The following is an 18719-nucleotide window of genomic DNA, read 5'->3' as shown; positions in this document are numbered from 1 at the left end:
TTTCACTGAAACTGTTTTTTCATAATTTCTTATGGCATAATCATATTCTGTTATATTCATAGGCCATAATTTGTTCAGCCATTCTTCAATTGATAGGCATCCCCTATTTGCCAATACCAAAAAGTTGTTATAAATGTTTTTTCTATGTATAGGACCTTTTCCTCTTTCATTGATCTCTTTGAGGGTATAGATTCTGTTGTAGTATTACTGCATCAAAGGCTTTCTCCATTTATTAACCTTTTGGGCATAATTCCAAATCACTTTCCAGAATGGCTAGATCAATTCAAAGCTACAGAAATAGTTCATTCCCATCGCGTCTCCAACATTTGTCATTTTCCTTTTTATTTTTTTTTCAATCTCGCCAACCTTTTGGGTATGACACAAAACTCAGAGTTGCTTTAATTTTAATTTCTCTTATTGCTAGTCATTTGGAGAATTTTTCTTATGGCTATTGGTAACTTGAACTTCTTTCTCAGAGTGGGATTTCTTAAACTTTTTCCACTTGGGACTCCTTTTCACCTGAGAAATTTTTATGTGACCCTGGATATATAGGTATATAAACTAGGTACACAAATCAAACATTTACTGATAATGAATCATAAAGAAATTTACTTTAAAACAATTCTTTGGTGTATATATATAATTTTATCATTTATTAAAGACAAATGCAAATTTGCATACTAATGAGTTGGATGTGTTTATTTATTTTTACACAAAGAATTAAATCTTAGCAGAATATCTGATACTCCAGGATGTAAAGCATCTTCAATGTTTTTCAGGGTTGATTGATATTTTGATTTTATAATCATCAATTCTGAGAAAGCCTCTTTGCATAAATACATAGTACAAAATGGTAGAAGTATGTTTAGAGCCATTTCAGAAATTGTTGGAAATTCTGCCCTAATCCCAAGCCAAAATTAATTTAATGATTTTTTAATCAACTCAAACTGTGTAACTTGATAACTCGGCAAATTCTTCTTGAACTTTTAATGGCAGATGACTGACATTTTTAAAATTTCAATTTAGTATGGTTTATGAACCCAACTTAGTTTTTTAAAATCAAAATTTGAAGGGAAGTATTTCTGAAACTGTGTCTCCAGGCACTTCAGAGGATCAATTATAATAACTCCTACAACTAAATCTTTGGGAAAGTTATTTTCAATTATAAAATCATCTGTAGCTGCAAATATTTCCCAAAAAACCCCATTTTCTACCCTATTCTGCCATATGTTCATTTTTAAGTAAAACTTTCAATTTTATCTTTGAACATATGTTTCAATTTTTTTTCCTTGAAGTAACATATTAAAAACATTGATTTTTTTGAAACTATCCAACAAATAACAGTTTTAAAAGCCATGTCATTATGAAAAAAGTAACAAAATCAGATTTCTGCTCAGTCAAAAAATACAAGTTCATCTTTCAATTTCAATAATCTGTTTAAACTTCATCCTCTTGAAAGCCACCTTACCTCTGCATGTGGTAATAAGCTTTTGTAATTTGAGTCATGTTTTTCCAAAGGTTTGAAAACAAATGACTGTTAAGGGCATGGCTTTTACTGAAGTTACTAATCTTGATAGTATTGTGAAGCACAACATCTAATTCTTCTTTTTTGCCTATGAGTGCCTCCCAATTGATCCTGCAATAAGTAAAATTAATGCATTCATTACCACCAGCTTTAACTTTTGCTAAAAATCCAACACTCTCACCCATCATTGCTCCAGCACCATCTGTAACAAGCTCCAATGCATTTTTTCCACTGTAAACCTTCATTTGTGAAAAATTCATCGACTTTAAGATATATATCTTTCTCTCTTGTGTGCCCTTCTAAAGGGTGACAAAACAATAATTCCTCATGTATGCTTCCTTCATAAACATATCTCACATAAAGTAATAACTGTTCCACATTACAAATATCAGTTGTTTCATATAACTGAATTGCTTACTTTGGATTGCCCCTAAGTCTGGTAATAAGCTGCTGGAATTGGTCATTACTGATTTCAGAAATTCTTTTGGAAATGGTATCATATGATAAACGAATTTTATGAATTTTATCCCCATACTTTTTCCCATGAACTATTTCTGACATTTTAATAGCATCAGGTAACACAAGATCTTCTCCTATCACACAGGGTTTTTTTTAGTTTTTGAAATTAAATAAGAAGTTTTGTAAGATGCAAGTAAATACTTTTTTTGACTGTAACAAATTTCTCAAAGGACTATTTTCTTTATTTGAAGATTTTAAAAGTCATTCAAAATATTTCTTCAGTTTATCTTGGTATGCTGCATGCTTGGTATTAAGATGTTGTTTTAGTTTGGCTGGTTTCATACTCTCTGCAGCCAAAACTTCATTATAAATTAAGCAAAGAGGTTTTTCCATACCACCATCATTATTAGAACTAAATCCATATTGCAAAAATGATTCAATTTATTTTCTTTTTCCTGTCAATTTAGGTGTACTACAACCTGGTAGTGAAGACTCTGACACATTGTCATCAGTATTTTTACTTCTGTCTAAATTTAGCCACTTATCCATAACCAACATTTTTTTGTCCTAAGCTATAAATAAATATTGCTAATAATTTCTCAAATAAATACTAGCTTTAGTGTATGAAATTATATTTGTGCTTAATTTTAAAAATTGATGTTCACACTTACATACACATACAGCAATGATGGTGGAGACATATTATTAAAGGGCTTTTGTCTTTACTTGCTACAGTTAAACACTTATGTTTCTGTAAAAGAAGGAGATAACAATTTTTAAAATTAACCATTCTCACTGTGCAAGAAGATGGCGGCTGGTAAGCAGGGACTAGCATGAACTCTGTACCGAGTCCCTCCAAAAACTTATAAAAAATGGCTCTGAACCAATTCTAGAACAGAAGAACCCACAAAACAGCAGAGGGAAGCAGGGCTCCAGCCCAGGACAGCCTGGATGGTCTCTGGGTGAGGTCTATCCCACATGGAGCTGGGAGCTGGGAGCTGGGAGCTGGGAGCTGGGAACGGAGTGGAGCAGAGCCCAGCCTGAGCGGCGTGGACCAAAGAAACCAGGAGCCGGGAGGAGGGGGCCCAGGCGCCCTGAATCAGTGAGCTGCGGCAGTTACCAGACTCCTCAACCCACAAACACCAAAGACTGCTGAGAAGGTTAGTGGGAAAAGCTGCAGGAGTGGAAGGAGTTCGAGGTTCGGCTTCCAGCCCCGGGGGTAGCGGAGGTGGGGCAGCTACAGCTGCTGCCGCCTCTGGCCCCAGGCCCACCTGGTGGGAGGAATTAAGTGGCGGATCAGAGCAGGAGTGCACAGCCTGCTGAAGATCTAAGCCCAGTCTGGGTTGGGGGTTCTTGGGGAAGGAGCAGTGCTGGTGTGGCAGAGCCGGCACCTCCCCCCCAAATGTGGAACATAGAACTCTCTAGTCTACAAGAAGTCATACCCCACTGAAAAACTCAAAGGTCAAGTTAGTTGGCTGGGAATATGGCCAGGCAGCAAAAATGCACCGAGATTCAGTCTCAGACTTTGGATTCTTTCTTTGCTGACAAAGAAGACCAAAACATACAGCCTAAAGAAGTCAATAAAGTGCAAGAGCCTACACCAGAAGCCTCCAAGAAAAACATGAACTGGTCCCAAAAAGCCAATAAGGAGAAGAATGCCTTGAAAGGCAGAATTAGCCAAATGGAAAAGGAGGTCCAAAAGACCACTGAAGAAAATACTACTTTAAAAATTAGATTGGAGCAAGTGGAAGCTAGTGACTTTATGAGAAATCACGATATTATAAAACAGAACCAAAGGAATGAAAAAATGGAAGACAATGTGAAATATCTCATTGGAAAAACCACTGACCTGGAAAATAGATCCAGGAGAGAGAATTTAAAAATTATTGGACTACCTGAAAGCCATGATCAAAAAAAGAGCCTAGATATCATCTTTCAAGAAATTATCAAGGAGAACTGCCCTGATATTCTAGAGCCACAGGGCAAAATAGAAATTGAAAGAATCCATCGATCGCCTCCTCAAATAGATCCCAAAAAGAAATCTCCTAGGAATATTGTTGCCAAATTCCAGAGCTCCCAGATCAAGGAGAAAATACTGCAAGCAGCCAGAAAGAAACAATTTGAGTATTGTGGAAACCCAATCAGAATAACCCAAGATCTGGCAGCCTCTACATTAAGAGATCGAAGGGCTTGGAATATGATATTCCGGAGGTCAATGGAGCTAGGATTAAAACCTAGAATCACCTACCCAGCAAAACTGAGTATCATGTTCCAAGGCAAAATATGGAGTTTCAATAAAATAGAGGACTTTCAAGCTTTCTCAGTGAAAAGACCAGAACTGAATAGAAAATTTGACTTTCAAACACAAGAATCAAGAGAAGCATGAAAAGGTAATCAAGAAAAAGAACAAGAAAAAGAAATTGCAAGGAACTTACTAAAGGTGAACTGTTTTGTTGACATTCCTACATGGAAAGATGATATGTATGATTCATGAGACCTCAGTATTAGGGTAGCTGAAGGGAATATGCATACATACATGTTTATGTATATATATGGGTGAATGTGTATGTATGTATATATCTATGTGTGTGTATATATACATATACATATATATATATGTATATATATATATATATAGAGAGAGAGAGAGAGAGAGAGAGAAAGAGAGAGAGACAGAGAGAGAGAGAGAGAGACAGAGAGAGAGAGAGGGAGAGAGAGCGGACACAGGGTGAGTTGAAAATGAAGGGAAGATATCTAAAAGAAATCAGATCAAATCAAATTAAGGGATGAGAGAGGAACATACTGAGAGAGGGAGATAAGGAGAGATAGAATGGGGTGGATTATCTCGTGTAAGGGTGGCAAGAGGAAGCAGTTCTGTGGGAGGAGGGGAGAGGGCAGATGAGGGAGGAATGAGTGAACATTGCTCTCATCAGATGTGGCCTAAGGAGGGAATACCATACATACCCAATTGGGAATCTTACCCCACAGGAAAGAAGAGGGAAGAAGGAAAAAAATGGGGGGGGATGATGGAGGGGAGGGCTGATGGGGGTGGAGGTCGTCAAAAACAAACACTATCAAAAGGGGACAGGGTCAAGGGAGAAGATTCAATAAAGGGGGATGGGTTGGGAAGGAGCAAAATATAGTTAGTCTTTCACAACATGAGTATTGTGGAAGGATTATACATAGTGATACACGTGGCCTATGTTGAATTGCTTGACTTCTTATGGAGGGTGGGTGAGAAGGGAAGAGGGGAGAGAATTTGGAACTCAAAGTTTTAAAAACAGATGTTCAAAAACAAACAAAATATTTTTGCATGCAACTAGAAAATAAGATACACAGGCAATGGGGTGTAGAAATTTATCTTGCCCTACAAGAAAGGAAGGGAAAAGGGGATGGGAGGGGAGTGGGGTGAGAGAGGGGAGCGCTGACTGGGGAACAGGGCAACCAGAATATACGCCATCTTGGAGGTGGGGGGGAGGGTAGAAATGGGGAGAAAATTTGTAATTCAAACTCTTGTGAAAATCAATGCTGAAAACTAAATATGTGAAATAAATAAATATTAGAATCTCTAGATGAAAAAAAACACTGTGCAAACAGAACATGAGAGGATTCAATATATAAAGCAATCAATTACCATTTCAAGAAAACCTATATAATAAATATTCCACATTGTGTTCAAAAAAAATTAAACATTCTAACACAATACAATTCAAAGATATGCTAATTTGATACATGCTGAGGAATAATGGTAAGAAAATATTAAAAGTCTTTGTTTTTGTAATTAAATTATTATATTTCTGTAAGAGCAGAAAACTTTGTATGTACAGTAAAAATACTGCAGTTGATAACATACAATAGTCTTGAATCTGAGTCATGGTATTTATGGCAGCCTTTGTTGGTGTTGTGTGGTGGGATGAAATGTGTAGTGCAAAGTGCAAATCTTGTGGGTTCGGAACTAAGGCTGTGTGAAGTCATATAATGCAACATGGGCAAGCACTACCAGAGACACCTCGGATTCACTACATATTTGATTTTGAATTAATTTTTGGTATTCTGTGTTTGCCTTTTACTGTTGCCAATTTTTTTGCAGCCCCCACATTCAGTTTTGTAACCCCAAAGAGACTGTGACCCACAATTTAAGAAGCACTGCTTTAGAAAACTTTCTGTTCATATGCTTTGACCATTTGACAGTTGGGAAATGATTCTTATTTTTATAGATTTGTGTCAACTCATACACCTTGGAAATGTGAATGCTATCAATTAATCTTGTGGTAAATTTTTTTCCCCAGTTACCTACCTCCTTTCTAATTCTGTTTGCCCTGGATTTGTTTGTGCAAAACCTTTTAAAATTTTATGTAATAAAATTGTTCATTTTTATATTCTGTGTTTCTCTCTCCCTTGTTCAGTCATGAACATTTCCCTTATCCATACTTTTGAAATGTAATTTCTTCTTTCTTCCTCTAAGTGATCCATGATGTCACTGTTCTTGTCTAAGTCATTTGGATCTTCATATTGCTGTGAGATACTAGCCCTTACGTAGTTTCTTTCCTAATTTCCCAGAAGTTTTTGTCAAATAGTGAATTTTTACTCTCGTTTGCTTGAGGGCCTAATGTATGCTTGCACCTCTAGCTTGAACTCCTAGCAGGGATCTTTATATTTATCAAACACTAGGCTACTATGTTTGTTTACTTTGGTAAATTGTGTACTTAATCTATTCCATTGGTCATTGCCTCTCTATTTCTTAACTAGTACCAATTTTTTTGATGATTACTTCTTTGTAGTACAGTCTGAGATCTGGTACTGATATGTCACTACTTTCCTATTTTTTCATTATTTCCATTAATAATTGTGAACTTTTATTCCTCTAGATAAAATCCATTATTCTATTCTAGCTCTATTTGTCATTTTTATTTCTCTATAAAGTAATACTTTATTAGTTTCATTTCTACAGCATCGTATAAGTAAATAATTTAGGTACCATCATTTTTATTATATCATCTTGATCTATATATGAGTAATTACTATTTCTCCAATTAGGCCTATTTTATTTCTCTCAAGTGTTTTATTCATATAATTCCTATGTGTTTCTTGGCAAGTTGATTTCCAAGTATTTTATGCATTCTTTCATTTAATTTTAAAAGGAATTTCTCTTTCTATCTATTTATGCTGAGTTTTATTGGTAACATACAGAACTTAAGATGGCTTATGTGGATTTTTTACATCCTGCTACTTTGCAGGAGTTACTATTTCAATTAAAATTTTAGTTGACTCTCTAGGTTATCTAAGTAAACCATCAAATCATCTGCAAAAGTGATTTTTCTTCTTATTTGCCAGTGCTTAGTTCTTTAATTTCTTTTACTTATCTTATCACAATAGCTAGCATTTCTAGCACTATATCAAATAATAGTAATGACAGTTGACATGCTAGCTTTAGCTCTGATCATACTGGACTGCCATTAGTTTATTCCCATTATATATAATTCTGGATCTTGGTTTTAGATCTATATTACTTGCTTTATAAGTAGTAAGGACAGGTCCATTTATTTCTATATTTTCTAGTTTTTTTTTCTAGAAATGGGTGTTATATATTGTCAAAATCTTTTTCTGTATCTATTGATACCATTTTTTGTTCTTATTATTTATTTGGTCAATTTTGTTTTCAGTTTTTCTATTAACCAGCCCTGGATTCCTGGTGTAAATCCAACTTGGTCATAGTGTATAATTTTTGTGATATGTTGCTATAGTCACTTTGCTAACATTGTATTTAAAATGTTTGCGTCAATAGGAAGCATTGAGATATTGGACTATAATTTTCTTTCTCTGTTTTAACTCTCCCTACTTTGGATATTTTAAAAATCTTTTGACTTTGTTTTAATATGTCTTGTTGTCTCATGAAGCTATTAACTTCTGTTTAGTTCATTCTAATTTTTAAGACAGTCTGTTATTTGGGCAAGATTTTTGTAATTCTTGTATTAAGTTGTTAATTTTCTTTTCCTCAAAGATATAATTTTTTCAAGTTCTTTCCTATGTCACTTTCATTTTATTTGTAATATCATTTTAAACTTTTTAAAAAAACATATCTTGCTTCATTTCTTTTACAAATTCCAATTGGACCTGTGGGCAAGCTGTGTTTTTCTTTGGGTCTTCACTTGTAGGTGTTTTAGAGTGATTCTCTTCTTCTGGGTTTGTATCCTGGGCATCCTGGCTATAGCGTTTTATCTTTTTTTAAATTTACATACTCTTTCAACCTTCCTTCACATATTGTGTTAAAGTCATGTTCTATGAACTTTTAGAGTAATATATCCTTGCCTATATTACTAGAGTCCTGCCATTATGTTCTTTGGACACTGAGTGCAATATTTTTAATTAATAAAGGTTTACAAAGTACTTAACAAATATAACTCATTTGATCCTCATAACCTTGGAGGTAGGTGCTATTCATTTTACAGCCAAGGAAACTGAGGCAAACTGAGAGGTAATGTGACTTGCCTAGGGTCACATAGCTAGGAAGTATCTGAGGCCAGATTTGAGCTCAGATAATTCTGACATCAGATCCAGTATTCAATCCACTGTGCCACCTAGATACCTTCAAGGATCAAAGGGGCATCTTTGAGCCAAGGAGGTGTAGACTTTCGGTGGACCTTATATGGTCTGCTTAAGGGTATGTTCTGATTTTTTCCTCTTATGTTTTCCAGGCTGTAGACTTTGGCATGTGTCTAGGCAGCATAGCCTCAGATTTTCCCCATGGGTGGTGCACAGTAGACAGTAGTTGGTCTCAGTCCTTGTCAGTCAGCTAAAAGACTCAGCAGGTGCAAAGTGCCTGGGCCACTGTCCTGCTTCTGTTATGGGGATATTGCTGAATCAAGAGTCAGCTCTTAATGGGTCTTGATCCCTTCCCTAAACCCTGTTCAGAACTCTGAGAGATGAGTCTTCTCTCTGGCCCTTCTGTGAGACCTCAAGCTACTGGCTTGGACCTGGGGATCAATCCAGAACTTGCTCTGGACTAAGACCCCAATCTACTCTGGGTCAACAGAACTGCTGGCCTAGCTCTGTTCTCAGCCTGGGATTGAACCTCAGATCTGCTCTGGGTTCCACTTCCCTGCTCCCTGTTCAGAGCCCTAGTGACTGAGTTTGAGATCCTGGGCCCCCTGGAAGACCCTATGCCATTGGCCTGTGCCTGGGATTGAGTACAAAATCCTGGACCATCCCTATACTATAGTTTCTTTCCTAGTCATGCAGAATGAAGGCCGAGATGCAGTTATCATCATCATCATTTTGAGAAAAGGCCAATGACTTTATTTTTTTTCTTTTATTATTTCTTTTAAATCTCGAGTTTTAAATTCTCTCCCTCCTCCCAGGCCCTCCCCTACCCATTGAGAAGGCAAGCAATATGATACCCTCACTTGGTTTCTCTTAATATTTCCAGGCCAGTTATTGGGCTGACAGTCTCCAATCTTTATTACAGTAGCTGTGGGAGGAGCTGGGCTATATACCATTTTCTTCTACTTAGCCAACTTGGCTGGTGTTTTCACATTCCCTCCCCTGCCCCAAACAATTGGCCTCTCCTCCTATAAACAAAGAGGGGGCCCTGTCTAAAATCACATTGTGTATTGGAAGTTACAAGTTCTCTCCTCTTAAGTTCTTGTAATGAGAAGGAGTCAGTCATAGAACAGGGGAGTTAGATAGTATCTTCCTTCATTAGATAGAGGGAACTTCCCCAAACAGAGAGTGAGACAAAGTCCTAGGCTGATTGGGGTCACTGACATTTCCAAGGGGCCCTTAGAGGAAGAAATCTGGCCATGTAGAAAAGCCAAAAAACTCCCATCCACCATCCCAATATCACATTTTCTTTAACACAATGGTCCCCAAACTTTGAAAATCATACTCCCATCACTAAAAATATTTTTTTCTTGTTAGGTATACTGGGTGCCAGAGTTGTTGGAGTGTAGTGGTAGAGAGGGGCCAAGAGGGTGCTTCAATTTTCTTTAATGGCACCTGAACAGATGCTGTAAGGGTTAGGTTAGATTTGCCCTGAGTGGCCAATGTTTGGCTCAGAAAGAGGAAGTTTGGGAGCTTGCATAGCTATAGAAGAAAGTGGAATGGGAGAGTATTAGCCTTTTCTTATATATATAAATTTTTAAAAATTTCATTTTCTGTTCTAAATTTTCTTTTTTTCTCTATCCCTTCCCCCACTCATTGAGAAGGCAAGAAATATAAGATTCATTATACATATGGAGTCATGCAAAACATATTTCCACATTAGCCATGATGTAGAAAAAAGCAAGAAAAATAAAGTGAAAGAATAATGCTTCAATATGCATTCACAATTCATCAGGAGGTATAGCATTTTCCATCAAGAGTCCTTTGGAATTGTTATGGATCATTGTATTGATCAGAGTAGCTAAGTCTTTCATAATTGATTATCATTAAAATATTGCTCTCCCTGCACTCAGTATTCACCTAGTTTTGCTCACTTTGCTTTGGATCAGTTCATATCAGTCTTCCTAGGTTTTTCTGAAAACATCCCTTTCATCATTTCTTACAGCACAACAATATTACATCACATTCATATACCCTAACTTATTCAGCCCTTCCCCGGTTGATGGGCATCCACTCAGTTTCCAATTCTTTGCTACTAGAAAAGGAGTTACTATAAGTATTTTTGTACACATAGGTCCTTTTCCTTTGATCTCTTTGGGGTACAGACCTCATAGTGGTATTGCTGGGTTATAGAGTTTGCATAGTTTTATAGCCCTTTGGGCCTAATTCCAAATTGTTCTCCAGAATGGTTGCACCAGTTCATACTCTACCACCAATTCATTAGTGTACCTATATTTGAATGTCCCCTCCAGAATTTATCATTTTTCTTTTTTGTCATAATGGTATGATGGGTGTGAGGTGTTACCTCAGATTTTTTAAAATCAGCATTTCTCTAATTATTAGTGATTTAGAGCATTTTTATATGACTAACAATAGCTTTGATTTCTTCTTCTGAAAACTGTTCATATCCTTTCATCATTTATCAATTGGGGAATGGTTCTTATTTTTATAAATTTGTCTCAGTTTCCTATATATTTGAGAAATGAGGCCTTTATCAGAGAAACTTGCTTTAAATTTTTTTCCCAGTTTCCTGATTTCCTTCTAATTTTGGTCGCATTGATTTTATTTGTGCAAAAACCTTTTAATTTAAAGTAATCAAAATAATCATTTTGCCTCCCATGATACTCTCTATCTCTTGTTTGGTGGTAAACACTTCCCTTATCCATAGGTCTGACAAGCCTTTTTTCCTATTCTTCCCTAATTTGCTTATGAGATGTTATGCTTTATGACTAACTCATATATCCATTTTGAGCTTATCTTGGTATACAGTATGAAATGTTAGTTTATACTTGCTTTCTGGTTTTCCCAGCTTTTGTTGACTAGTGAGTTTTTGCCCAAATAGCTAGGATAATCAAACACTAAGATATATGTGGACATTTACTTCTGTATATTATGAGTATTACGCTTTATTACAGAAAAGGTAGCTATGACTTTGTTGGAGACAATAATTGTAGTTAATAATATTTGTCATTTATATAGCATTTTAAAGTTGGCAAAGTATCTCACTTGATCCTCCTGAGAACTTTGGAAGGTCAGTGCTGTTATTATCTCAGTTTCAGATGACAAAAGTTAACCAAACAGTGATTGTGACTTGCTCAGGGTCACACAGCTTAGCAAGTGTCTGAGGTTGGATTTAAACTCAGGTCTTCCTCATTCCGGGTCCAGTCCTCTATCTTGACCATCACAAGGAACAAGGTGCAACCAATTCTCCCACCCTTAAATTGATTGATCACATATCCCTTTGAGGTCAGCTCCAGGCTCTGCTTTAGAGATCCTTGCTTTAGACATAGAGACACCAAACATTTAGCTCACCTAGAGCAATTTGGAGTAGAGCCTAAATCAGATTACAGTGTAATTGGGAAATATTTAACAAAATTAATTAAATTGCAATAAAATAGAGATAATATTATTATTATGTGGTTTTCTAGGCCAATATGCTGCCCCTAGGTTTTCTTATTAAGATTTAGTGGCCTTGTTTCTGTTTGAGTTTGACACCACTGCTCTAGGATATAAGAGGTGTCTGCAAAGCTGGGGGATGGATACTGATTGAAGGGGTGAAGAAGGAGCTCCTGCACCTTGGAGGGACTCTGGATAGTAGAAGGCAGATTGATGATTGTTGTTGTTTAGTCAGTCGTATCTGACTCTTTGTGACCCCGTGAACCATACTGTCCATGGCATTTTCTTGGCAAAGATACTGAAGTGGTTTGCTATTCCTTCTCCAGCTCATTTTACAGATGAGTAAACTGAGGCAAACAGGATTAACTGACTTGCCCAGGGTCCCACAGCTAGTAAATATCTGAGGCCACATTCGAATGCAGGTTTCTCTGAATCCAGCCTCAGCACTCTATCTACTCAGCCATCTAGATGCCCTACATCGATGGTAGGTCCGGCTTCACCCTGAAACCCCTAGTCCTGAGACAAATAGAAGCTCTGGCAGGAGATGTACCGTTTAGACTTTGTAGAATACTGTATATTCTTTAACTTTACACCAGGTTCTCAGAAAACGTTGCCAGCTGCTTCTGCTGTCCTTGCTGGGCAAATTATAATTTTCATGTACGGCTCAAGGGGTGTAGCTCAGATGAATATCTTAGAGAAAAAAACATATTATCTTCTTCCACAGTCTGATGCCTTTATCTGAGCCAGCAATTCATGATGTTGAGAACTGCAGGGTTTGGGTGACCTTTCTCAGTGATATTCACAGCAAGCAATGATAATAACAAGTAGGGGAAAAGGGTGGGGGGAAGCCCAGACCCTTTCCCTGAAATGTGTGTGTGTGTGTGATGACTTCATTACACTGAAAGGTTCCTAAGCCTCAGCTGCACCTGGGAGTCACAGAGCCCCTTGGGTTTATCCTCTACCCTGAGGAACCTTCATCACATATGAAGGTAGAATTTATGGTCCTAGGTTGTAGAGCTGCAAGGGGCCTTGGAGATCAATTAGTCCAATCCCTTCATTTTACAAATGAGTAGCAAAGGGGGATGTTTCTGAGGTCAGATATCTTGCCAAACATCCTCTGCTATTACTCCTTGTTACCCATTGAGAAAGAAAGCACATTCATATTTTATAAAGTTAATAATATTGGAAGGGTTCTAGGTTCCAGCTATCTGTTACCTTCTCCTCCTTTCCCTCCCCTAATATTCCAGTTTAACTAATTCTGGATTTCTTGCAGCCCAGAACACAGGATCATAGTGTTTACAGGATGTGGATGATCAGAAAAGGATTTTTTCAGATGCTGGCTATTGTTCCCTGGCATGGCTGCCTTTGACTTGCTGGTTTGTTTCGAGCTGTATTTCCCTGGACACCTGAAGAGTGTGTTAGGAGGGGGATGGAGATGCCTCTGAGGGGAGTAGTTTTGGTGTAGGTGGGTTGCCAGAGCAGCCTTAGCAGCAAGAGCCAAATGATTGGCTCTGCCTGTGAGGGGTTTGTCTGGCGATTCCTATTACTGCTAATGATGCACAGTGTATGGAGTGGTATAAGATTGCCTTTTTGCAGGAAAAGAACTGAAGTGCTTCCAGAGGCCAAGGCTGACTTTAAATTATCCCAATGTTGTTCCCTTCCCCTCCCCCAGCATCATTAAGAGTCAGAGCCCAGTATCCACAAAGCTGACTGGAAGCTCTGAGTAGATAGTAAATGAACCAGTCTGAACCACCTGTCTTTGGCCCTGTCTCCAGCAAAGCTGGCTCACACTCACAGGGGATGCTCTTTGCTAGTCTTCTTGGTGGTGGTGGTGGGGGATATTTACCCTTTTCCTTCATACCCTCTTCTAAGTTCTCAGCTTGGGAAAGAGAGAGAAGCCCAGGAACACACTGAAGGATGAGTGGGACAAAGAACATTCCTAATAAAAGAACAAAGGGGTGTATTTGTTTGGTTGTTTGTTTTAGGCTAGACCAAGTGAAGAATTAAGATCCAGGTCTTTTTCTGACTATATTTTGATATAACTGAGGCAGCCAAAAAAATACCATCAGTGTGAATTCAGGGAGTAGGCCTTGTGGGGATGAGATGTGAGTCAAAGTTCAGTTTGCCTTTGCAGTGGGTTTCTGAAGGTTAGTAAACAAGGCCAGCCCAGGGGAGGGATGTTGGCACCTCAGGTGGAATGGTCTTTAAAGGCCTGCTGCCCCAGTGGCCTGTCACACCATTAGCCATGGAGCCAAATGACCATGAGATAACAACGCCAGAATAGTTAGCATTAACATAATGCCTTAAGATTTGCAAGATATTTTTCATGTTATCATATTTGATCTTCACAAATGCCCTGGAAAGTAGGTGCTATTACTATTCTCATTTTACAGATAAAGAAACTGAGGCAAACCGAGATTAACTGTTTTGTCTAGGATCATACATCTAATAAGTATCAGAGGGAGGATTTGAACTCAAATCTTTCGAATTCCAAGCCCAACACTCTACTCACTGAGGTACTAGAATGGTAGATGTAAAAAGGAACAAGCAGTCTTTAAATTGAAAACTAAGCAAGAGAAAAAGAATGCTGCCCATGCATACCTGCCAAGTCAGGTACCACAGACAGCAGTAGGAACAATAGAAGAAGAGGAATATCAACAGAAAGAAGTAATTATTCACAAGAGAGAATAGCCAAGAAGAGAAACAGACATAAAACTCATGGCCCCATATGGCTGCATAAAAATGTGCAAAGTATGGATTATAAATATTGTGAGCTAGAGATCTTAATACAAGGATAATTATTATCTGTGTGACATTAGGTAAATCTCTAAAGTTCAGTTTTCTTAGCTATAAAACAGGAAAATTAATTCTTGCACCTACTTAATAATATTGTTGTGAGACTTGTGGAAGCACATCCACGTAGGCCTCAGTGATGTTCAAAAATATTTTTAAAATAATGTTTTAAAATGTGTATAGTTTTAGGGTCTTTTTATCAGTCAGCAGTTCTTCCTAGCCTTTCATTTTCTTGTGTCAAGTATTAAAGATTTCCACCTATTTTCTCAAACTGGCTTATTCTTTAGTGGTTATCCAAAATAAATGAGAATGTTGAATATTCCTAAACTTTAAAAGTCCTTAATATCTTATTCATTATATTTTGGGGTTTGCAGTTTTATCACAGAGAAAAAAGATTAATTTAGTCATAACTCAACCTTATATATTGTCCACCTGCTACTTCTACAACAGTCCTGGATAGTAAAATGTGGTGTATGTTGTCTTAATTTCTATTGCATGGGGAGGGAGAAATCATCAAGAAAGTCTTTAACCGTTATGTGGAAAGCCTTGAAAATCCATGTTTTGCCCTTAAGGTTTAATTATTATCTTTCATCCACTGCTCAATCCATTTCATTATCTGATCTAAATTACTCTCTAGTTCTTCTGGTACATTGCTGGGCAGCCGGTGTACTATGTATTTCATGGTTGTATGAGGCCATGGTTTCTTCATAAAGAATTTGGAAAATTTCACTCTGAATATCATCCTGTAGTTTCTTTACATTATATCCCCTCTTTTCCAAGTCTTGTATACGATACAGAATTATCTGTTTGAAGCACAAAAACTATATGAAACCATCATTCAGGGAAGACGTCATAGCCATGGTAATCAACAATAACTCCACCTTCTTTCATTTTATTTTCTAAGTCATCAACTACTCTGTCTTCATCCAAAATGGGGCATTTGTGTTCTTCATCAAAGCCATCATTTAACAGTCCTTCTTGTGCTAAATTGCTGACATTAATGTATGTTAGTCCTGTTCTTGATGCAAATTCTTTACCTAGTGTGGTCTTTCTACCCCCTGCTGTACCCTTGAGCAGGATGATGGGCAGCCTCATGGTCTCCATGGTACCATTTCTCCCCCTAAAAAAATAATGTAAATGTCTAATTCTGACATTCTTTGGACACACCTGAATGAAAGGAGCTTTTGTTGTTCAGTGGTTTCAGTTGTGTCCAACTCTTTGTGACTCCATTTGGGGTTTTCTTGGCAAAGATAGTGGAGTGGTTTGCCATTTCCTTCTCCAGCTTGTTTTACAGATGAGAACAGTTAGGCAGACTGGGCGAAGTGACTTGCCCTTATCAAAGGACCTTTATCTCCTTATCAAAGACTTAATTGTTTATTAGACAACTAAATTCTAGGAGAGATAGTGGTTCACCCAAGCTCTCTGTTTGGGAAATTAAAAGCCCTAACCAAGACCTTGTACCTAGTTTTATCTTGTTGAAGGAATGTTGTCTTTCCTTTCGAGGCAAGTTGTGAAATTAGAAGTCCAAGTAGTTTAGTCAGAGAGACTTATGACTAGGGGACTGGGAAGGTGGGAAACTGCTCATTTGGATCTCTCTTTTTAGGCAACCATATTTGGTTGGATAATTTTAAAAAATCAGTCTCTGACAGACTTTGTGGCAGACAAGCAGAGTATTTGGTTTTTCTTACACAGTCTGAAACTTGAGAATTTATGTAAAGCACTTTGAACACTTTAAAGAGCCATATGAGTGTCATTAAAAAAATAAGTTTATATTCATGACACAAATGTAGAAAAATATATTTTATTAAAAAATAAGAGAATGGTTAAATGGTGTGATAGAATGCTATTTTGTATGAAGGAGATTTTTATTTTTATTCTTCATGTAAGGAAATCCATTTAACCAGAGAGGGGAAGGTTCTAGGGAAAAATTGGTAAAGATGAATGAAAGGAAAAAAAAGAAGTGATTTGTGGAACTATACTACAGACCAGATTGCCAGAAGAATGAAATAAGTGAAGAGTTTGCGAAATGGCAAATCTGTCAATAATAGAGAGTTCAACTAGCTTGACATGCACTGGAGCCTTGTCTTTCAAAAACAGAAGCTAAAATAATTTTTTTGGAGGGTGGGAGGCAGGGCAACTGGGATTAAGTGACTTGTGCAAGGTCACACAGCTGGTCAGTATGTCAAGTGTCAGAGGCTAGATTTGAACTCAGGTCCTCCTGACTCCAGGGCCGGTGTTGTACTCACTGTGCCACCTAGCAGCCCCAGAAGCTAAAAATGTTGACAAGCTTTAATGATTTCAGTCATCAAAAAGTGGAGGAACCAATGAAGAGAACAATTTTTCTGGACCTGATTCTGACCAATGAGGAAGAACTGGTTGTTGGAGTAGAAATAAGAGTTAATTATTATATAGTTAATTGGGGTTTACAAAATCAGCCAGTAATTTAATAATCATTTAACAGGCATTTATACTATACTGGTCATTGTGCTAGGTAGGGGTGATGATAAGAATAATAATAGCTAACATTTCTATGGAGTTTAAAGGCTTGCAAAGTGCTTTATAAATATGATCTCACTTTGTCTTCTAAACCAGAGGAGGTGGGTATTATTGTTATCCCTATTTTACAAATGAGGAAACGGAGGCTGGAGGAAGTTCAGTGATTTGCCAAGGATCATACATCCGGTAAGTTCAAATCTGAGGCCAGAGTGCAACTCAGGTGTTTCTGACTCCAGGTCCAGCAATGTATTTATCTACAAGAAGCCTTTCCCAACCCCTCTTAATTCCAATGCCTTTCCTCTGTTATTTCCTATTTATCCTGTATATATCTTGCATTGTACAGATTTGTTTACATGTTGTTTTCCGCATGAGATTGTACGTTCCTCGAGGCCAAAGACTGTCTTTTGCCTCCTTGTATCCCCAGTGCTTAGCACAGTGCCTGGTACATAGCAGGCACTTAATAAGGGTTCATTGATTGATCAATTGATTATCCAGTACATCACCAGCTGCCTCTTTCGAATACAAAAATGAAATCATCTCTGTCCTTGAGGAGCTTGTAATCTACCTGGGAGAGGTATCATGCATCTATATAGCTTTGAGCAAAGCAGATATAAGGTGATTGATTATGGAGGAGGTGGAGGAGGGAGGAATCAGGAAAGACTTAGTATAGAAGCCACCACTTGAGCTGAGCCTTGAAGGAAACTTTACAGCCAATTGTATCAGCAAGGCAATAATCACAATATAGATGATAAGTGTCAAGATGCCTATGTGGTTCAGGATCACAAAATATTTGAGACTCTCCACATAGAAGGTAGAAGAAGTAAACCATGTATTCAGACACAAGATAACCAGATCCCAAAGCCAATAAGTCTAATCCATCACAGCAGCAAAGAATTCAATACACATTACCACAGCAGAGAACCACTCCATCCCAAAACCATCCACACCTCTGCTGGGACCTTCCCACAAATACACTCACAGCCACCACACATTTGCTCTTTCCCTCAGCTCTAACTGTTGTCACTGCTGTCTCAGCATTTCCTGTGACACAACTTCCTTTTCCTGTCAGGAAGCTCCTCCCACTGCATGTGACTTAGGCTTCCTGTGACGTAAGCAGGTCACATGGCCTATTAATGGGCAGGAAAGATCTTCAAATCTAAATTGCTATTACACCAATATAGAAGCACAGAGATGGGGCATAGTGTGCATTATATGAAGAATAATAAGAAGGCTAGCACTGTGTATAGTAATAGATAAGTAACACACACATGTAACGTGTGATAAGTGTGTAGCACCCACCGAGAGTAATGTAGAAAGACAAAGTGGGTCATATTGTGAAGACTTTAAATGCCACAAAAAGTAGTTTGTATCTTATCCTGGAGGTTATAAGGACGCACAGAAGTTTGTTGACTGGATGAGTAACATAATCAGATATCTATGCTTTTAAAAA

At 37.6% G+C, this 18719-nt stretch overlaps 1 pseudogene; it reads right to left on the bottom strand.

The window, feature by feature from the left end:
- Positions 1-15347: 15347 nt before the first annotated feature.
- LOC118844567 lies at positions 15348-15877 on the bottom strand (annotated as a pseudogene).
- Between the last annotated feature and the right edge of the window lie 2842 nt (positions 15878-18719).

The sequence above is a fragment of the Trichosurus vulpecula genome, chromosome 3, assembly GCF_011100635.1.
Source record: "Trichosurus vulpecula isolate mTriVul1 chromosome 3, mTriVul1.pri, whole genome shotgun sequence".
Lineage (NCBI taxonomy): Eukaryota > Metazoa > Chordata > Mammalia > Diprotodontia > Phalangeridae > Trichosurus > Trichosurus vulpecula.
The sequence above is the reverse complement of the archived record's forward strand: the minus strand, read 5'-3'. Positions and strand labels throughout refer to the sequence as shown.